This window comes from Leopardus geoffroyi, chromosome A1 (assembly GCF_018350155.1).
Source record: "Leopardus geoffroyi isolate Oge1 chromosome A1, O.geoffroyi_Oge1_pat1.0, whole genome shotgun sequence".
Classification (NCBI taxonomy): domain Eukaryota; kingdom Metazoa; phylum Chordata; class Mammalia; order Carnivora; family Felidae; genus Leopardus; species Leopardus geoffroyi.
The window spans coordinates 231,743,217-231,765,818 of record NC_059326.1 but is presented as its reverse complement, the minus strand read 5'-3'; the positions used below and the strand labels follow the sequence as shown (position 1 = coordinate 231,765,818).

General features: G+C 46.4%; 1 protein-coding gene across 3 annotated transcripts in view; it reads right to left on the bottom strand.

Moving 5' to 3' along the window:
* ATPSCKMT (ATP synthase c subunit lysine N-methyltransferase) overlaps window positions 1-22,602 on the bottom strand; it is a 249,332-nt gene that overhangs the window by 17,425 nt on the left and 209,305 nt on the right. The window contains exon 7 of one of the 3 annotated variants that reach the window (XR_006702534.1): window positions 16,847-17,191. The exons of the other annotated variants lie outside the window; for them this stretch is intronic. The gene's annotated coding sequence lies outside the window, so the exon portion shown is untranslated. Of the gene's footprint in view, window positions 1-16,846; window positions 17,192-22,602 lie in introns of those variants that run through there. 3 annotated transcript variants of the gene reach the window in all.

The window sequence follows — 22,602 nt, the reverse complement described above, 5'->3', positions numbered from 1 at the left end:
AGCTCAGGTCACCATCTCGCGGTCCACCCGCGTCAGGCTCTGTGCTGACAGCTCAGAGCCTGGAGCCTGCTTCGTATTCTGTGTCTCCCTCTCTCTCTGCCCCTCCCCTGCTCATGCTCTGTCTCTCTCTATCTCAAAAATAAATAGAAACATTACAAAATAAAATAAAATAAAATTAAATTAAATTAAATTAAATTAAATTAAATTAAATTTAAAAAAGATGCTTCCATCTAATTCCTTCTATTTCCATCTAGTTAGCTGATGACCTGGCTGTGGAAGGGATGGGAAGGAAGAGAGGCTTCGAGATTTAAGGAGAAAAATCGAGGCATGAAATAGTTATCCCAGAGAATGGAGAGCAGACATTCCATGGCGGGAAAAAAAAAGAGAAAGATTTGGTGGGCAGTCTTGGGAAGTCACTGGAAGTTTGAAACCATGATTGTGAAGTGAATTGAATCAGCTGAGTTGTCCGAAATTCTACAGCAACACCTGACAGGTCAGATGCAGACGTAGCCAGAGAAAACGCTGTGTGTTTCCGAGATTGGAGTGTGATCAATATGGTGGACTCCCCAGTGCACCCCCAAGCCTTTGGACCCAGTCGCTTGCTATGTGGACCACAGACCTCGCTTTCTGCTCCCACCCTCTCCAGTCCCCCCGGTTGCAACTGCACCAAGCACTGAATCTTTATCCAGCAGGGTGACAGCATAGTCTGCCTCTTTCTCCATTTCCCCCAGCTCCATTTATTTATTTATTTTTTTGGTATAAACTTTATAAATCTATACACGGGGACTCACTTAGCTTTTGATAGGCAAAGACAAGTCATTGACTTTCAAACACCTCTTTCTCTTTCAAAAGGCCCAATTCTTGCAAATCGATAGCCTTAAATCACAAGACTATTGTCTCTTCATAAATTCTAAAAGCCGTCTAAGACACTCAAGCAGTAAGACAGGCGCAGTGTTCACTGCCCTTGGCTTTCAGGACAAAAGAATGAGGAAGTCCCCACCCCGTGGAAACCTGAGAGCAAGGAAAAGTAGGTGTGAAAAGCACCAAAATGTGTGTGTCTGGAGGTATACTACACTGGTGAATAAATCAAAACTGCTATTTGCCCGTAACAGTAGCTGAATGGTTCGTGCACAAATATGTTCATTATATGCTGGGGCGCCTGCAGGGCTCAGCTGGTTAAGTGTCCGACTTCGGCTCAAGTCATGGTCTCACGGTTCATGGGTTTGAGCCCCACATTGGGCTCTGCGCTGAAGCCTGCTTCAGATTCTGTGTCTCCTTTCTCTCTCTCTGCCCCTCCCCTGCTCGCTGTTTCTGTCTCTGTCTCTGTCTCTCTCTCTCTCAAAAATAAATAAACATTTAAAAAAACATACATTATGTGCTTATACAATGATTGGTCCCAGTTGTGAATGTGTGTGCATGTGTGTGTTTGCTTAGAAACGAAGGCAGGACTGCCTCTGGAGTGTAGATGAGCGGGCAGTAGGATCCTGACTAATAGATGGATTTCTGAACTCTTCAAACATTCTGCCCTTGACATGTATTGTAGTTACCGTTAGAAAGAAATCGTAGATATACTTTTTAAAAAGAATGATCAAACTAAAATGAAATTATTGACACGGGGCTTTTGCGTGTGTCGGCATTCTGAATCACACTTCTGCCACAGCGGAGAAAACCGACGCCAAGGGAGCTGCCAGCACGTGTAGAGGGTCAGGGACAAACCGGGTCTGCACCCTCCTTCGTGTTGTCTCCAGGGCTCAGGGCACACGGCAGAAAGCACCCAGCGAATCTCTAGGTCGCCGTGACGCTTTCCAGTCCAAGCGTGGATTCCCGAGGATATCGCCAGCCCGGGGCTTCCGCACCTTCTTCTCCAGGCTCCAGTTCCAGAGGAGGTGAGTTTCCAAAAGCAAGAAGACACTTTGAAAATCCTACCGTGCCATCAGAGGCCCTGGTCAAGTCTCAGAGCTGGATTCATTCTGAACCACCCCCCAAGTCTGAGAACTGCCTGGTGTGGTAGCTGAATAATGACCCCCAAGATGTGCACGTACCAGTCCCCAGACCGTGTGAATACATTGCCTTCTATGTCAAAAGAGCCCTGCAGCCGTGTCTGCAGATCTTGAGGCCGAGGGACGATCCTGGGTTATCCGGGTGGGCCCAGGCTTGTAAACAGATCGGATGTAGCCAAGGAACGAATGGCCTTAGAAGCTGGAAGCACCAAGGACAGGTTATCCCCTGGAGCCTCGAGCAGGAACCAGCCCTGTCGACATCTCGATTTTAGCCAGCTGAGATGCCTTTCAGATTTCCGTAATCCCTGGAACTGTAACAGGATAAATGTGTGCTGTTTTGAACGACTAAGTCTGTGGCAATTTTCTATAGCAGCCAAAGGGGGGGAAAAGACACCTGACACCAAGCCAGAGAGAGGCCCCACCCCTCCGTGCCCCCTGTCCCGATGGGATAATGGCTAGCGTCTTCGGCAAGCTCTTGCCTGTTACGGCGCTGCAGGGCTGCTCGGGGTTCATGGCCATTCACACATGTGCCTGCAGGGTCTGGATCCACAGAGGGCACAGAGCAAGGAGTGCAGACCCTGTCTTCCTTTTGATGGTGCTCGCTTCTGGGGCAGGAAGTGCTGAAAGCCTATCCTCGTTATCAAGAGGTCGAGCGTAAGTTCTGTTGGTGACAAGAATTGGCAATTTGTGGCTACTATCTTCTCAATCAGGGGGCAGCCACTGAAATTCAAAAGGCGGTTGCACAAAAGGCATCACGGGAGCCCGGTGACTCCGGGCTTGGGTCTTACAGGCTGCCGTCCCACCCTGGCCTCCTTCCTAATGACCCACCCGGTGTCGTGTAGGGCGTCCTTTAAATAGCTGGCATTTCCAGCTTTTCATCTGTAAGATCAGGATTAATTATGCCTTCCCTCCAGGGACGCTATAAAACCTTAAATAAAGTCTGTGCTAATTTTCACACCATCATCAGCCAATGATGTGAGCACAACCTGACCGATGAGGGCTCCCAACACCTCTGAGTCAGGTGGGAGAGTGGTACACCGTCACCTAATTCCTGACACCTCGCCAGGGGTGGAGCAGAGGATGGGAAAGCTGGACTGTTCTGGGCAAGAGAGAACCTACAGTCGCTGGCTGGCTGGCTCCCCTCCCCACCATACTCAGCTGCGATGTCTTCACGTTTAGCTGAAAGAGTATTTCTTAAAGTGAAATGCAGGTAGAAGCCCAACACCCAACAAGTAAAAGCCATGAATGTGGGGTTATTTGGGTTGGCGTGAGACACAGATCTCAGCGCCTGGCTGGTCCCCTCTGGCTGCCCCAGACTCTCAGAAAAACCTTCATAAGGCTCAGGGGAGCCGATCGACAAAAGCCCTGTCCCCGTCTATTCACAGGGAGGTGAGAGCCAGGGGTCCCACCGGCTCCAGAATGTTTTTCATGACAACAGAGACCTTTCATGTGAAAAAACAGAGCCTTAGAATTATTGTCTCGTTGGGCAAATGTCAGACTAGTACCGGAGCGTGAATTATGGAGCAAAGGGAGCCACAAGCATCCGATAAATTGACGCCTTGTTTCACGTCACCCCCGTCACCTGACTTGCAGCCCTGCGCTCTCTACGTTAAACCACATGGCCCCTCACGCCTTCTCACACTACAGCATGTTTTCTCCTCTCTGCAGCCCTGATTTGCCACTTCTAGAGCTTAACCCCTCTGGCTTTCCTTCCACTCTTCTCACACCCAGCTTTCGTGCAGTCCTGTGCGCCTTAAAGACCCGTCTTTCCCCTGTGTGCCTTCCAGTCGGCTTCCCCATAAATACAGGGTAGTAGGAAATAAATGATGGTATATCCCAAGCACAGCGCCATGTGTTAACTAAGGAAGGGTCAGAGGAAAAGAAATCTGAAAAATAACACGACTTATAAAATGCATGGGTTGCACACACAAGTAGCTTTTAACAAGCGCAGATCTTGAGTGGGGTCCTGAATGGTTTCTGGGGGTGCGTCCTGGCACCTTGTCATAGCTCTTATTGTCGTCTTTCTGCTCCCGGGTGGTGCCGCTACCACTCGGCCCTTGGCTCACTACACCTCCCCCTTGGGTCCTCCACCGCCACCCTGTCCTACCAGCACGACACGGCTCTTTCCCAGCGGCAGGAAGACATTAAGGTGCGGAAGGAGACGTGAAAGGCAGAACGACACCCAGCGGAGAATGTCTGCCTGGTAGGGTCAGAAGAAGAGCAAACGCATGTGGAAATAGATGAAAACCAGTCAAATGGGAAAAGCGAAGGCTGTTTATCCTGAACTCGCTAGAGCAAGGGAGTGGGCCGCCGTCACTCGAGCTTCGGCACAGACACAAAAGTTAGGGAAGGTGCCAGTAATTAATCAAGTCCTGGCCATTTGGGGCTGACTATGATGGGATTATTGCTTGGCTTCCTGGACTCCTACTAGAGATAGTGGTCTGACTTACAGCAGGCTGGCTTCCTGGGCTGGTATGGGGATACCGGGTTGGTTTCCTGGGCAGGTTGCTACAGGTTGGGGGTCAGAGTTCTATTTATATATATATATATATATGGTCTGGCCAGCGTCCACTGTGTATTCAGTCCCCCAGGCAAGCAAAACGAGCAGCCATAGATACGCCGTCCACATCCGCCTCCAGGGGACAGGAGAGTGCAACGGGTTGACTGATGGCCCCTCCAGAAGTATGTCCGTATTCGAATCCCCAGGATCCATTTGGAAAAGAAGATCTTTCCAGGTGTGATTAAGTTAAGGGTCTGGACAGGAGATCATCCTAGGTTACCCAGGTGGCTCTTCACTCAACGACCGTGTCCCTAAAGGAGACAGAGGAGGAGAAGACCAAGACAGGAGGAACAGACCATGTGAAGATGGAGGAAGGGACTGGAGGGACACAGCCACAAGCCAAGGAACTTCTGGAGCCACCAAAACCTGGAAGAGGCGAGGAGAGATCCTTTCCTAAAGCTATCAGGGGGCGTGGCCCTGCTGACACACTGATTTTGTACTTTTGGCCTCCAGCACTGGGAGAGGATAAATGGATGCTGTTTTCAGGGACAGAATTCATGGTGGGTTATTACAGCAGAGGGGTTCCAGGACGCACGGGCATCATAACCCCCTTCCTCCAGGTCTGCTTCGCCTAAGGAGGAGACACAAGAAAAACGGATGTTCCCCATATCGAATACCCAAAATATGCAAAAGAAAACTGAAACATTCAAAATTTGGGAATTCCAAAATAACTTTACATTTCACACGAAGATAAATATCCAGATTTTTATTTCTTTGGCTTTTTATAAATATAGGCTGTCTTTGGTATGTGGTCAACAGTCCCTCGAGGGTGTATCTGTGGCTATTTACTTAAAAATGCACAGCAGCTAATGCCATTTATACGTAGGTGATTAATAATAAACTTACTGAAAGAGCTTATTCACAACACCAGGGTAATGTGCATGACAGGGACATTCATAACAGGGCATAACGGGCCAGAACATGTTACCTGAGAAACTAACTCATATTAGCATATTTAAGACTGGGCAAATTACCATCTTCGTACGTTCTGCCACCCCCTGGAGTTTCTCTCTCCCCTCTTCCTCGTCCTGCATCCTGGTCACTTCTGAGTTAGCCTTGGTATTTTATCAACGTTTATTTATTTTTGGGACAGAGAGAGACAGAGCATGAACGGGGGAGGGGCAGAGAGAGAGGGAGACACAGAATCGGAAACAGGCTCCAGGCTCTGAGCCATCAGCCCAGAGCCCGACGCGGGGCTCGAACTCACGGACCGCGAGATCGTGACCTGGCTGAAGTCGGACGCTTAACCGACTGCGCCACCCAGGCGCCCCTAGCCTTGGTATTTTAGAAGCAAAAAAACGTGTCTATGTTGCATTTATTTCCAAGTTAAAACCCCCAACTCTTCAAATTCTGGATTGATCACTTTTCCCAATGCAACACCCTTGTCATATTAATCCTTTGTCCCTGATTAACTCTAGTAGCGTCTTTATTTTCAAGCAATAGTGTCTAGAGATGTGATTAGCATGTATAACAAGTGCTCTTGGGAATTCACAGCAAGCCCCTCTCCACTCAGCATTCAGTTGCCATCACCTTGTGCCCACGGAGGATTGTACACTGTCCCTGAACATAGCCCCAGGAGCCGGTGGGCAAATTCATCTCCACACGGAGGCAAACAGTTTAGAGAATCCATTGGTACATTCAAGTGTGGGTGACTCATGGATTCAACTCTTGCAAGATGTTGGCCTCTGCTGCCTACACGGTATTCCTGGATAGGACCCTGCGCACTGGCTGTCGGGAAATCAGGCCCCTTCTGGCACTATTTTAGCATCTTCCTTTTCTCCTCTTTGCAGATGGAAGAAGAAAGGATTGGTTCAAACATAAAGGGACACTCCATTTCAGCAGACCTACTTTCATAAATGAAAGCGAAGGACCCGGTCATCAACAAACGGACTTGGAAAGTCTCCAGCCCCCCAAATCAAATGTCAGATGTGTGTCACAAACCTTTAAAATGTGCATTTCCTAGAACTGCACTTCTAGAGATCGATCCTAAGGAAATACCAGAGAAGAGCAGAAGGACATATGTCAAGGATATTAATTGCATTGGTGTTTACTGTAGCAAAAAGAAAAAAGAAATCTGAAAGCAACCTAAATGTCCAGCCATAGATGATCAGTAAATACATTATGATACAGCTTTTTAATGGAAAACCATGGGAGTCATTAAAATGAGGCTAAAGGAATACATCCACGGACATGGAAAATGTTTATCACATATTTTAAGTGAAAGATTGCTTTAATGTCCTCTTCCTGCTGTAACAAATGACTGCAACCTTCGTGATTTAAAACAACAAAGACAAATGTATTATCTTGCAGTTCTGGAGGCTGGACACCGCCTGTATTCCTTGGCTCGTGGTCCCTCCCTCCAGCTTCGAAACCAGGCATGTAGCATCTTCAAATCTCTCTCTTTGACCTCGGCTTCTGTCATCACACCTCCTCTGACTCTGACCTTCCTGCCTCCCTCTTATAAGGACCCCTGTGATTACACTGGACCCACCCGGATAATCTGGGATAACCTTCCATCGCAAAATCCTTAACTAAATCACATCTAGAAAGTTCCTTTTGTCGGATAGGATAACATTCACAAATTCCTGGGATTAGACATGGACCTCTTTGGGGGACCGATATTCTTCCTGCCCCAAAAGATCAAACTGCAAAATAATAATATACGTAGGTAAATGTGATTCCAGTTCTGCTTTTGACATAAATTATATAAGCATTAGGCACTGAGAGATTTTAACAAGAGAATGATAGGAGACGTAGGGTTTACATGTGCACGCACAAACTCATGCACACACATGGTTAAAATGTGCATTCCCTAGAGCCCGCCCACACCCTCAATTCCCCAAAGCCCCTTGTGATCTGACTTTCCACCTCGTGAGCACACTGGCTCTTTCCTGCTCCTTCCATGTCCTTCCAGCAGCCCCAGGTTCAGGCGGCTCCCACCGCCTAGAGTAAAACCTGAGAAATTTCCTCAGGTCTTCATGGGACAGGTAGCCCCTTCCTGGGATCTTCTACCTGGAGACACAGGCTGTTCTGCTCTCGTGTCCTACAAAACCACCTGAGGGGTCTGACTCTGATGGCACTTACCTTAGGAAGGCAGGGCACTGGGGCTCCCTTTTCAGGGGTCCACCAACATCTGTGCCCCACTGCTTCCCCACGACAGTGGTCCTGGCCCTAAAGGAAGGGAAATCTGCTGGGATCGCTGCCCTAAATCTTCTCTCTTATTGTCCCGACACCAATTCTCCGACACCAGCCGGATCTCTTGCCATCCAGCTCAACTCCCAGAGCTGGGGCAGACTCCGTGGGTTAAGGGCAAAGTTTTGCATAAGACCACCCCCACTTCAGATGGCAAGTGTATGTTTCAGGGCTGCCCACGCTGACTGGCTACAAATTCGGAGGATCCCGTGACCCCCTCAGGTTCAAGAACTTGCAAAAACAAGTCAAGGAGCTCACGGAGAGCACTGCACTTACTATTAAGGTTCTACTAAAGGACATAACTCAGAAACACCCAGATGTCAGGGATGCAGGGGACAATAACTGGCTGGGGGCGGGTCACAGATGTAAAGTTCCCATGACCTTTCCCCAGGGAGTCAGGGCATGCCATCATCACAGCATACCAATAGGTGGATCCCAGAGTCTTACTGGGATCTTATTACAACTCTGGCCATGTGCAGAGCTCTGTCTAGCCCCTCTCCTCTCCTAGACCCAGGTCTTTCAGGCGTGGGCCAGCCTAATCCTATATCAAGGGCCCACCCACCTTGAGTCACCTCATTAGCATAAACTCAAGTGTGGTCGGAAAGGGCTCATTGCCAATAACAAAAGACACTCTCATCATGCAGGAAATTCCAAAGGTTTTGAACTCTTATACTAAGAACTGGCCATAAAGACCAGATATATTCTTTACTGTGCCAAACTCAGTTTTCACAACTCACAAGCCAGAAAGGGACCCTGCCTGCTTTTCTCTACTCTCTGCTCGTTAACACCCATTTCCTTAGGGAGTGATTGTAGCGTGGCAGAGATGTACCAAAAGGACCATGGATAACTGAAGAGTAGAAATGCACTGGGCTAACATTCACTCACATGTCACTGCCACGCAAGCTGTATATATATATATATATTCCTCGTTCCTGAGCTTTCTAGCTCGTAGGACAGCTCCCCTTGCCACAGTAACCACACATCCCAAATGTCCATTTATTTCTCTGTTCAACAGGGAATCAAGGTAGTGAGTCCAAGCAGAGCTCTGGTGTAGAGGAAACATAGCAGCAGACACAGTACCTGCCCCCAGGGAGCTTACAGTTTAGCTGGTGAGAGAGACACCAAACAACTAGTTAAACAATGATTTGATCGCAATGGTGCACAAAGGAAAAGTACTGGGTGCTATGTGGGCAGATGGCCAGGAGATGCAGCTCAGACTGCTGCACCGGGAAAGGCTAGTTTGGGCAGCTGCCGTCACCTTGGGAGCTGACACATGAGTAGGTGTCAGCATGGAAAAAGTCTGGAAGGTAGAAGCAGGAGGAGCATGATCCAAGCAGAGGAAATGTGCATGCAAGCTCTGAGTTGGAAAGCCTCAGTTCAAGAAACTGAAGCAAGGGTAGCATGGAGCACAGAGAGAGGAGAAGCCACAGGAGCAAACGGGCAAGTAATGGAGGCCCCATGGGTCATAGTGAGGATGGGGTTAGATCTTCACAGCAATGGGGATCCATTGAGTGGTTTACACAGGGGGTCAACATGGTCAAATGTGGTTTTAAAAACCCAACTCTGCTGCAGGGTCAAGAAGAAATTGAAGGGAGAGAAGGGGAGCTTGTGGAGGCAAAGAGGCAAATTTGACTGCTGCTTCTAAAACCCACAGAAGATATGATTGTGGCTTCACCCAAAATGGTGGTGAGAGTAGAGACAAGTGGAGGGTTCTGGGAGGAAACACTTTTCTTCTGGCTGGTCTGTGAATTACATCGACATGAGACAGATCAACGGGGAAAAAAAATCAACTTTAATTATGCACTCCACATAAACATGAGAGAGTCCAAAGACAGGCAAACTGAGGTATATGTGTCATCCTGAACTAAGGAGAAGGGGGGGGGGGGGCAGGGGTCTGGAACTTCAAAGGGAAGGAAGACAATTCACAGGAAAATGAAAAAGAGTGAATGTTTGGTAAGCAAACATTTGCTAGGCCATACAGAGCAACGGGACATCGACTTTGATCAGACAGGCCTCTGCTAAGTTCCTCCTTGTCTACCACCCCGGTTCACATTATAGTGTAATTATCTACGTGGTAGCTCTCTTCCTGGAGCAGGTCCTCTATTTAAATTCTTTTAGGCAGTCAGGGGGAAGGTCAAAGCTTCTTTGGGCCTTGATTGTTTCAGATCAAAATAATCTGCGTGCCAACATGGCACATATTGGGGCAATTCTCATTCTGAACCCCTAGGATGGTTGTTAGGAAATATAATCAATAGGACTTAGCAATTGATTCGATACAAAAATTCTGCCAGAAGAAGGTATAAAGGATGATGCCTGATGTTCTGGCTTGAGCTACCCGGTGGTGCTCTCACTTAGGAAACAATGGTGAAGGATCCAATTAGGGAACGAGTAGGGGGAACGGAGGATCAGGACAGAGCAAGAGTTTATCTTCACCAACGCAGTCCTGATTTCAAATATTCGATTCTCTTGTCTTCATAAACTCTCAACATCTCTCAGAAAAATCTGCTATTTTGCTAATGAAGCCACATTTCCAGATTTCCTTTGGTACAAAAGTATCCTCAAATTTTCTTTTATCAGACTAAAAAGCCTTTGGGACCACCAATTTGGTTACCAAATCCGTGAGATATCCCTTTTGTTTGAGAAGTCATGTTAATTAACCGCTCTCCTAAAACTTGTAACCATTGTGAATTTTAGCACACTGATGATAATAAACTCAAGTAAGCTGCTTTCTTTTAGGCAAAAAACAAAAACCATTTGGAAACTTCAACCTGGACACTTAATTCCACCCTGGCAAAGACCAGATCCCTCTGAGATGATTATTACCACCACAACCCTACTCCATTTTCTGTATTCGACCTTGATTAAATAATGGGAAACATTTGGCTATAATGAGTCACCCGCCATTGTCAACAGCCAAAGAACTTTACCCCTAGGTCCCTTCTGCAACATGGCAACCTGCCCTACTAAACAGTGATTAATTCAGGAATATAGAGCTGATCTATAACCAGGTTCCAAGAGAAACATTTTAGTACTGTTTGTCATAAGCAGGAAAGGGTGGAGCATACTGAGATGGTTACTAACCAATTTTCATAATCAAAAAGCATTGTACTCTATTGGCCAAAACATTAGTCATGGGATTAGAATCCATCTGCCCTTGAATAGTCTAATCCTCTTAAAAATAGCTCAGAGTAATCAGGTTAGCTTCACTGTAAATTTTAGTAAACCCATCACTCTTGTAAGAGTTTCAGAAAAAGAAAGATCAAACACTTTCTAAAATCCTTGATGCTGGTGAAACACTGGGCAAAACAAATGTTCTTACGAAGCACTTATGTAATTGATTTAAGCTAAAATATGCTAATAGAGATACATTTGCCATAACAAATGGGTTTATACTATAAAGACTTCCACTGTGGAAGCAAATTCTGAGTGCTGGTTTTCTAAATAACATGACAGTAACAAGAAAGGTCATAGGGAAATATCTCACCAAGCACTCTACTTTCTAGCAATTTTTAAATGGAAGCCCCTTTTAGCAATGCCAGTTAAGGATGTTATGAGTAAATGAAGTAGCCAATTGTTCTGTGACTTTCTGGTGAGCACAGTGCCCTCTCCCCAGCAGGCAATGCAGACTTGACGAGCAAACTCAGCTCAGGTCTTCAATGCATCCACTTTGCTCTGGCCAATTCACCAAATCCACTGTCACCTCAAGTCTCCTAAGTCTTTTTTACATGCCCCACATTACCAAGCCACAACCCCACCTTCCTACAGTTTGCAGAAGTGCTTCTGAAGCCAAGAATAGGATCACTAACGTGCTCTTGTAAGTTTCCACTTAGATTCGGTTCTACATTTGAACCTCTCCACATTATCCTGGACGCTCACTTATGGTCTTATTTACCCACTGTCCAGTCCAGATTCAGCATATCAAACAATTATAAGGCACACCTGCCTATCTTCATTCAAATCACTGATACAAATGTTGAAGCTTACAGATTCTAGAACAATGTCATTTTTTTCAAGTTCAAATTGACATAAGATGGCATCATCACCCAAATGGTTATTCTTCCCAATAAGTGCCCTTGAATCCAAACCAAAGTTTTCTAAAGGCTTAGGTGAAGCTGAGCACACACACAGACACAGCCATGCATGCTTTGTGGACGTACACTGAACGCATGCATTCAGAAGGGCTCTAAATATTTATTTATCTTTGAGAGAGAGAGAGAGAGAGAGAGTGAGAAGGGTAGGGGCAGAGGGAGAGAGGGAGACAGAGGATCTGAAACAGGCTTTGCATTGACAGAACTGACAGCACAGAGCCCGACGTGGGGCTCGAACTCATGAACCGTGAGATCGTGACCTGAGCTGAAGTTGGACTCTTAACTGACTGAGCCAAGCAGGTGCCCCAAAAGGGTTCTAAAATTCAAACTTCACTGAAAAACTAGAAAGGAGTCATTCTGCCTGATTCTACTCCACCTGACCATGGACTGTCCCTTCTTTGCTATTTATATAAGAGAAGTCAACCAGCCTTTCAAAAATAAAAAAGGCTACTATCCATATAATTGCAATAAAAATGCTTTAATACTTTCAGAGAATATTCCTGTGATGGTTAATTTTAGGTGTCAACTTGGCTGGAACATGGTGCCCAGATATGTGACCAAATATTATTCTTGATGTTTCTGTAGGGTTTTTTGGGTTTTTTTTTGATGACATTTACGTTTAAATTGGTGGACTTTAACTAAAGCAGGTTTCCCTCCATAATGTAGGTGGGCCTTATCCAACCAAATGAAGTCCTTACCAGAGCAAAAGACTGACCCCCTTGGAATAAGAAAGGATTCTTCCAGCAGACAACCTTCAGACTTGAGTTATGACATCATCCGCTCTTCCCCTAATAGCATGACAGTCTTCAGGTTCACGACCTGACTCAGCTCTTTCCTGGGTCTCCAGCGTGATGGCCTTCAGACTTGAATTACAAATTTTGAACTTGGCAGTATACACACACACTCACATACAGACACACACACACACACACACACACACACACACACACACACACATACTGGAGAACCCTGACTGATAGAATCAAAAGGTATTTTAATATTGAAAGTACAAAAATTTACTAATACAATGCACAGAAACAATCTTATACCTATAGTGCTTCAAAGGAATCATTAATGACATCCTATTAGCTTCTTTATTCTCTTTAAGTAGCTCATATCCATTGCCCTTTAGACTTTTTTTCAGGATGTATCCACCTTCTTATTCGTCCTTGAAATCTTGGGTGAAGGAAAGTATATAAATATTTCACCTCTGCAATTCCAGTTTTCTACTATTCAGAAGATATCTACTGAATCATAGGTCAAAGATACAGCCACTGTCTGTGCAGAAGTCATAAGAACATTAATAACTCTTAGTGGATTTATGGGTCAGGCTTATTGAACAAAAAAATTACTTTCAGGGCACAAGACCCCCTTAAGGTAAATGAGAAAGGGAAGCATGAGTGAGAGAGAGAGAAACTGCACTCGCTCAGGGCAAGAGAATCCTACGCTCAACACCTGTGGGGGAGGGGAAGAAAGGCCATCTTGAATGTAGGCATTTCCAACAACAGCCACTCTACACACACACACACACACAGTGGCTATAACAATGATTTTTTTTTTAACAAGCGATTTCTTGGGAGAGGTCTTGGTCTGATGAGATGCCACCATAAAGTAACAAAACCACAAAAGACCATGGAAATACACAATGATGGATAACACTGTGTAACACTGCCAAGTTACCTTCGCATTTCCATTACTTGTGGCAACAGGAGACAGACAGCATATGGGTAATAAAAAGCCATCAGTAATCCAAAAATCTAATTTTAGCAAATGGTTCAAAGTCCTCCCACAAGATCCTTTATGAAAAGGATTCATAAGTGTTGCGTCTGCAGTGAAGAGAGCCACAGAAGCTGTGTGAGAAGACCAGGCAGAGCCCAGACTTCTGGGAGAAGAGCACTGGGGAAGGTGACTTGGTCCCCAGCTCTGACAGGCACCGGGCGTCTCCCAGGGACTGGCTCCAGCTGTCCTCAAGAGGCTGATCCATACATGAGAACAATGGTTTCTTTTTTTTTTTTTTTTTTTTTTTTAATTTTTTTTTTCAACATTTATTTATTTTTGGGACAGAGAGAGACAGAGTATGAACGGGGGAGGGGCAGAGAGAGAGGGAGACACAGAATCGGAAACAGGCTCCAGGCTCTGAGCCATCAGCCCAGAGCCCGACGCGGGGCTCGAACTCACGGACCGCGAGATCGTGACCTGGCTGAAGTCGGACGCTTAACCGACTGCGCCACCCAGGCACCCCAAGAGAACAATGGTTTCTTAATGCACCTCAAAAGAACTCTATACTGAGGCACCTGGCTGGCTCAGTCGGTAGGGTGATCTCGGGGTTGTGGGTTTGAGCCCCACGTTGGATGTAGAGACTGCTTAAAAATAAAATCTTGAAAAAAAAATTTAAAAAGAACTCTTCACTCACCATGAGACTCACTTCTTGTGGTCAGCACATTCTCACCTCCTTGAAGATTCCAACACAGTCAGTCAAATTATAAATAAAAAACTGTTTGATGAGCACACAGTGAGGACAAGAGGAGATTGTGGAATGATTTTATGGATAGTGACATCAAGTTGTCAGGATACAGACAAACCTTTCAAAGAGATGAAACCATGGCTGCTGCTCCAGGCATCCTGTCCTGCAGGCAGTGAAGTTCCCACACAGGAAAGGCCCTGCTTCCCACTCTCGTTCCCTGGGCCCATGTTGATAATCTGCCTCTGGTTCTAAGTGTGTCTAAAACTCCCCAAATACTCACCCACAGATTATTGCACAAGATGGATGCCCTGAGCTGAATGATGTCACCAAAATTCATATGATAAAGTCCTGACCCTAGCACCTCAGAATATGATTATATTTGGAGATAGTGTCTTTAAAGAGTAACTAAGTTAAAATGAGATTATTTCAAATGAGGTTCTAATTCCATATGACTGGTGTCCTTATATAAAAACAGAATTTGGGGGCATGTGGGTGGCTTAGTCAGTTAAGCATCTGACTCTTGAATTCAGCTCAGGTCATGATCTCACAGTATCGTGAGTTTGAGCCCCGCATCAGGCTCTGTGTGCTGACCATGAGGAGCCTGCTCGGGATTCTCCCTCTCTCCTCTCTCTGCCCCTCACCCACTCACACTCTCTCTGTCTCTCTCAAAATAAATAAACTTAAAAAAAAAAAAAACAGAATTTGGACACAGATACACAAATGAACATTGGGAAACCATGCAAAGACACAGGAGAAGACGGCCATCTACAAGCCAGGGAGAGAGCCCTACCACAGTCCCCCACATTCCTCAGAAGGAACCAGCCCTGAGGACATCTTGATTTCAGAATTCCGGCCTCCAGAGAAGTCTGTGAGAAATTAAATCTTTGTTGTTTAAACCACCCCCTCTGGGTAGTTTGTTATGGCAGCCCCAGCAAACGAATACGCAGGTTATGTCAGAGTTACGTGTGGATTTTTCACTCTCTGAGAATAGGGTCTTTCACAATTTTAAGAGAGGTGTTTCTTACCCTATACACCAGTACCATTTCAAACACTGGCCCCAGCTAATGAGCAGAGATATGCCTACTGCCAGAGTCTAGAGGAGGGAAGCTATTTTAAGAGGGGGAGGAGGGATTTTTATGTTGCTCAGATCACATAATTAGCTCAGAGTAATTGATGAGTATAGACATAAGTCCTTAGTACATATGCATTCGTACCATTAAATATTCATGAAACGATTGTCTCCAACTGGAAGCTCAACAGTCCTCTGCCCTTTTGTTCTCGACCCCTGCCATTCTCCCTCCCCCAAAATCATTCCACCTCGGAAGAAGCGTCTCGTTTCTTAATTGCCAAATCCAGTGGATGGTTTTCTGCCACTGCTTTCCCGGACCTCTCCTACAGTTGATTGTTTCCTCTTTGTTGAAACCCTCCCTCCACCATCTCCCACTTTATCACCTCACAGGAAGCTGGCCTTTCCATCTCTCACTACCCCCTTTTGGTCTCTGCCATGATAGTTTTCCTCTTGACACCTCATAAATATTACTATTCCTTGAGTTTATGTCAACACGCTTCTCGTAGCACATAAATTTACTTATCACTTCTATGCTGATGATCCAGATCCACACAAGAACTAGCTTCTCCCCATTGCATTCAGCCTAGAATCACACATCCCTCTTTCTGATGAGGAAGCCCAATTTTACTTCCGCTCCTACTGCATTAGAGAACCATTTGCGTGGCCCTTCCTGCAGCCCCTTGTCAGCGACACCTCCACATCCTGAAAGAGGAAGCACATATTTTTTTGGTCCTCTCTGCTGCACAGACTCCTAAGTACCTGAGAATTTGCATCACCTATCGAAGAAGGCAAACCCTCCTTAACGTGGCATTCGAGACCCTCGGAAAATGGCCCTGGTTTACCTTTCCAGCCTCTCCACCTTCCAATCTAGACAGAGGAGTCTGTTCCTTCTCAGATATTTCCAGGCCTTCGCTCATATTCTCCATGTTTAGAAAAGCTTCCCCTACTAATTTAGGAAGATCTTCTCATCTTCCTAATTTAAAAAAGAAAAAGGAAAAACTTCCTCCTTTTAGCTTTCACTGAAACTTAGCCAGGCAGAATGCCACCATATGCTTTGCTGCATAACGGATACATCCCACTATTACAGTGTTTATTCTGTGTCATGCTCATTTGTTTGTAAATCTGCCTTTGCTATCATTCCATGAGTCATTGCAGAGACCATGGCTCTCATCTCTGAAGCCTCTTGAGCCTGCTACCATCATTAACACGGTGACTCATGAGTATTCCTGAAGGGAACTAAACTCTTCCGGGGAGGAAGCATGGACAAGCCACATAAAACTGGGAGGACGACATGGCTCTACAACGAAATGCAAAGCACTATCCACACACAGAATTAGTATATCACTCATCCTCTTCAGGATTTAGGACTTTGGAACATGAAAATGCCCAGGAGGTATCACGGAGAACAGCACCAACCAAGGCTGGAGCCCACACCCTGAAACTCCGGACATAAAGCCTGGCCAGCTACAATTTTAAATGCTCTCGTCTTCAGTTTAGCTTCAGGAAATTAAAAATTGACCCTTCACCTATCTGAAAAGATTTTTGTTAAGATCACACAGTCTGTGAAATACAGCCCTTGATATCTGTGTAAGAAGGTGGCCTATGCAAAACTCAACTCTGAGGTTTCTAGAACTGTAGAACGTTCTCAAAAGGAACAAGCTAGGGCGTGGCTCATTTGTTTGAACACATCCTTCTGACTCCTCAGATATAGAGTGAGTTCCTACCTATGGTTCCAAGGGAAAACCGTGAGGTGACCTGGTGCAAAACCAGATTCTAAAGGACTGAGTTTGAATCGTACCTCTCACTGTTGACTTCTCACTGGAAGAAGAAAGGAAAGAAATTCGTCGTGATTTGGTTACGAATTTGAGAAAGAACTATAGCTTATCAAGAATTTATGTCAATCTTTCCCAATAAAACCCTGGATCCTCTAACGTGAGACCTGGAACTTCAAGAAAATTGTGAAGGCATGGATCTTTCCCTAATGCTGGAGTCTGGACTATAAAAGGAAGTAAATTTGGCTTGGCAAGACGAAAGCTACATAGGACTGTTAACACGTGGGCTGGTATTATTTGCATGAACCGCCCTCAACATTGGTGAATATCCTGGTGTTGAACTGTCCTCTTCCGAAATGATTATCTTTGGGGCCCCTTGGAGTGAGACACGAGCAGTTTCTGTTAGGATGAGTGTACCTTCCCAGCATCCCTTCCCCTGGGAAGAGGGAGATATGGGAACACAGAATGCAGACTTCAGAGATGAAGTTTACAATGAGGGGAAGGGGAACACCATCTTCTCTTCGACCTTGTAGCGGATGGACTTTGAATGTGTGCATATGATGCATGGGGGGGTGGGGAGGTGACTTCCCTCTGAAAACCACATCTCATAACCATTGTTAACTATTCTTAGTATTGTACTTTCCATCATTTACCCATAGACATTCAGTACAACCTTACCAACGCAGCCCGATTTCAACTGTGGGCTCTAAATGGAAGGGCTTGATTTATGTTGGAGACAGAGAGGCAAAGGCGGTCAGTAATACCCCTTTCTCAGGGTGGAGTACAGGCCCTGTAGCCTTCACCAAAAGACGGAGGCCCGTGTCCACCAGAGGGGACTCTCCACGTGGGCCACTGGTGGCAAGGACTGTAGGCTAGTCCAAGAAGTTGAGGCTGGGGATAAAGGTCATGAGAGAGCCCATCCCAAATCCACAGAAGCCTCCCAAATACCCAGGAGATTGCTTCAGGGGGGCAGGCACCTGCAGGGGGAAGTTTGAGGTAGTGTCACTCTGAGAGTTAAAGAAAATGTGACTTCAATTTGAACCTGGGGGCTGCTAAGAGCTAGACACCCGGGCACCACTTCAAAGTAGTTCTCTTTTACGAAGATGCTTCCTTGTACTTTTCTTCTCATTAAGGAGAGCTCCAAATACCAGGTTGTTGAAGAGCATTATCGTCATTTTTAGTTCCAGGTTCTCCTGGTCATGAAATAGATACACGCTTATTCTCAGGAGGAGAATCTAGGCGGCGTGGTATCTACTGAATGACTACACACTGCAGAGACTTCGACTCTTCCATTGGTTTCCCCTAACATTGCCCACTTAGGAATCAGAGTAAGAAATGTGTGCGTGCGTGCGTGTGTGTGTGGACGCTCGCGTGCCATACGGCCTACATTGTGAGGTACAGGAGGAAAAAAATGTACGATGTTAGAGAACTGTAACCTTTTTTGGCAGTTTCACATAACCAATGAATTGTTACCTCTTTCACATTTTTAAAGCCTTAAGTTTACTTGACAAAAATTAATGAACAATGGAAGAGCAGCATAAACACTTGGAATTATTACCCAGGACATCTCGTACTTATCAATTTATGCAGAATGACCGGCTCTCTTGGAACAACTCATTAAAGTGGAGAACGGGACTTCTGGCCCGTAATTCTTTCTGGAAGACCAGTCCTAGATGTCACTGACTAATTGGGCTAATTGGAGGAGAAAAATGGCACAAAATGTTCCTCCAACATATACATTAATTTGCTTTTATTTTCAGCTGAGTCCTTCATCTCTAATTGTGTTGATTTGTAGTTCTGAACAAATGAGAGATTCTAAGGGGAAAGAAACATTTATAAAGGATAATTCCAAAAGAAAATAAAGATAAAGAAGAAGAAGAAGGTCAAAAGTGCTATAAAATCTAAAACATTATTCTTTTGACAACCGTTTTAAGATACCACAATCACTTAAAACTCACTAAAAATATCGTCTTGAACACTCTCAGGAACTGAGAACTGCGTGTCCCAAATAATTGTCAACATGACATAGAGCTTTTGCTTTGCTGTGAGGCAGTTCCCAAATGACAAATGAGTTGTGCTCAAAAAGTTCTTTTGAAGTTAATTGTTCAGAACTCAGTCCGGCTCACAAAAGAAAATTAACCCTAAACGCTTCTTGTTTTAGTTTCCTCGGCCGCCCGTGCAGAGTACCAAAGACCATGGGGGGTTCAACACCGAAATGTATTGTCTCACAGTTCGGGACATTACAGGTCCAAGATCAAGGTGCGGGCAAGCTGGTTCCCATTGAGGCCTGTGAGGAAGAGTCTGCTGTGTGCCCCTCTCCTCGCATCTGGGAATTTGCTGGCAATCTTTCACATCCCCTCCCCCCGGGTGTATATCTGTCTATGGGTCCAAGTTCCCCTTTTTTATAGGACGACAGTCATACGAGATGAGGGGCCCACCTTGCTCCAGCAAGGCCTCACCTTAGCTAATTACATCTGCAATGACCTTATCTCCAAATGAGGTCACAATCTGAGGTCAAGGTTCAACAAATGAATCTGAGGGGGACACAGTTCAACCTGTAACACTCCCAAAGGGCCCTTCGAGCACAGGGTCACTGAGAACCTGCTTCTGCCAGGGAGGCCAAGGCGAGTAGAAATGCCTCTTCCTCAGGCCAGGCAAGTGGCCCTTCAGCTTTCACCAGAAGGTGGGGGTGGGGTGCGGTGTCAGAAGCTTCTCGGGGCTCATAGCTCCACCTGAGGTGGGGGAAGCGGGAGAACAGGGCTGAGCCCTCCGGCCCCAGGGAGCTGTGAGTTCTCCTGGCCAGCCCAGCAAGTCAGGGTACTGGAACACAGTACTGGAGAAGGTGTGGGTCCCCTCTGAAGTCACCTGGCAGAGATTCTCCAACTTCAAACACAGCAGGATCCCCTGGCTGGCCTGTTGAAACAGACTCCTGGGCCACAGGGCCGGTTTCTGGTAGGTTTGGCATGGGGCCTGGGATATTGCATTTCTAACAAGTTCCCGGGTGAGGCCGACACTGCTGGTCATGGTCTACCATCTGTGAATCCTTGTCCTGAGAGACACATTATTGAAAAGATCTGCTTTCTGATTTAAAAAAAAAAAGTGTGCACCCCCTGAGGAGAAACCTCCATCGGAAGAGGGGCTCCAGGGGGTTGAACGGTGGTCTCCCCAAAGACAAGTCTGCCAGGAACCTCGGGATGTGACCTGACTTGGAAAAAGGGCTTTTGCAAATGTGTTCTTTTAAGTTTCTTTATTTTGAGAGACAGAAGGAGACAGACAGGGAGGGAGAGAACCAGTAGGGGATGGACAGAGAGGGGGGACAGAAGATCGGAAGCAAACTCTGCGTTGACAGCAGAGAGCCGCGGGGCTGGAGCTCACGAACTGTGAGATCGTGACCTGAGCCGAAGTTGGACGCTTAACCGACTGAGCCACCCAGGCGCCCCTGCAAATGTTCTTAAGGACCTGAGATTAGATCATCCTGGATTAACCAGGTGGTTCTAAGTCCAATGGTGCACGTCCTTGTAAGAGACAGAAGAGAAGACACAGAGGGCACGAGATGACGGAGGCAGAGATGGGGGTGATACCACGACAGACCGAGGAAGGGCAGGAACCCCCAGAAGCTGCAGGAGGAAAGGAAGGGCCCCCCCGCAACCAGGGACTTCAAAGGGAGCGTGGCCTTGCCGACACTTGATTTCTGTGAAAGGATAAAACTTCTATCATTTTGAGCTACTGAGTTTGTGGTAATCTGTCACGGCAGCCCTGGGAAACTAATACAGGGAGATTCTTTGACTAAAGATTAAATAAGCCTCAACTGATCCAAAGACAAGGCCATTTTCCTAATTTTTCCCAGAGACAGATAAATCACAAATTAATACCAGCCACCCTCTGCAGTCTCTCGCCCTAAAATTAACATGCTTCCAAGGAAATAATATTGCATTACATAGAGAATCCGTGGGGCATTTTCTTCAGCAGCTAATAAAAATGTGCTCCGTAGAGGGGCTTTATATACAGTCAAAACACTGTGAAACCATACAAGGTCGTAAATAGGAGGAGCTATGGCCGGCGGACCCACAGCTGGGGCCCCAGGACTCCCCCAGCACAAAGCAGATTCTGGCACACGACCCACCTCTCTCAGAGTGAAACGGGGCCCCGTGAAGCCGAGAAGCCAGAGAAACGCCAGCCACCGACAGAACTGAGCAGAGAGAGAGAGAACTGAACATACAGAGAGAGAACCGGACCCAGCCACGGTGAAGAGGAAGGGGTGCCCAGGGATCCTTCAGAGCACTCAGAGGTGGCCGTGCTGGGGAGGACCACAGGAGCCAACAGGCCAGAGGGCAGAAGCAGAGGACACTGAACCTTCTGCCTGCACCAAAGCCACACTGCCACTGTGGAGTGGAGGCAGCCTGCAGACGGTCCTGGCCCAAACCCTTCAGCCCTTCCCGTGCTCACGAGTCAGGGGTTCGTGGATCTCAAGGCCCATCAGAGAACGGGACATACAGGACCAGGCAGGTTCTGTGTTCATCACGGGATTCATTCTGGAAGAAATGAACTTGCCTCCAGAGGACGTTCAGGAGTCGCCCCCAGTCAACACAATAAGATGACGCAGACCGGAGTTTAAACGACCATACCAAGGGGAAGAACCAGGCCCTCCCAGCATAGGTCCTTGTATTCTGTGGGCTGGTATCATCCCTTCCTGGCGCTTTGGAGACACAGGGAGGGAAAGGAGAGTTTCCGGGAGAATCTACTACTGAGCACATGTCACCTAAGCAGAGACTGCTAATATTCTGCAGGAAGTCATCAGGGCCTTACAAACAGAGGGAGCAAACTGCAGCCCAGGTGGCCATGGGGCCCAGAGGAGGGTCAGCGGAACCTGAGAGGAGCCCCCCAACCCAGACAGAGCCATAAGAGGAGCTCCTCCCAAAACACAGGCCGTGAACTCACTGCCCGAGGAGGCACAAAGCTGGACGGCACATCCCACTGCACTGCTTGTGTGTCTCAGTAAATAAACACGTTGAGCAACACACACATCACACATAATCTAGTGTCGATGATAGAGATGTATTAGTAAAACTGTATTGTGTTTTGTGTATTAATGTCACACGTAACGTGTTAATAGTCACATACATTATACGTGTAAGAGAACAATACATATTACATGTATTGCATATATTAATAAATTACACATGTGTCTATTACGCCATCTCATAAATTATTGATGTATATAGCTATGTCTACCCGTCTCTATCCATCCGTCTCACTCCAGAGTGTAGCGGCCCTCAACACATCCCTTTGTCCGCCTTCGTAAAATTCTATACGAGAAGCTCTATTCGACTGTCGTAGAGAGAGGTCCTGAGTGTGCCTGGCAGACAGCGTGTCACGAGACTTACTTCAGCCTGGATGTGTGATGTGACTCACTGCTCTGTACCCAGAAATGGGAAAGAACCTCCTGGTTTCGGTGCC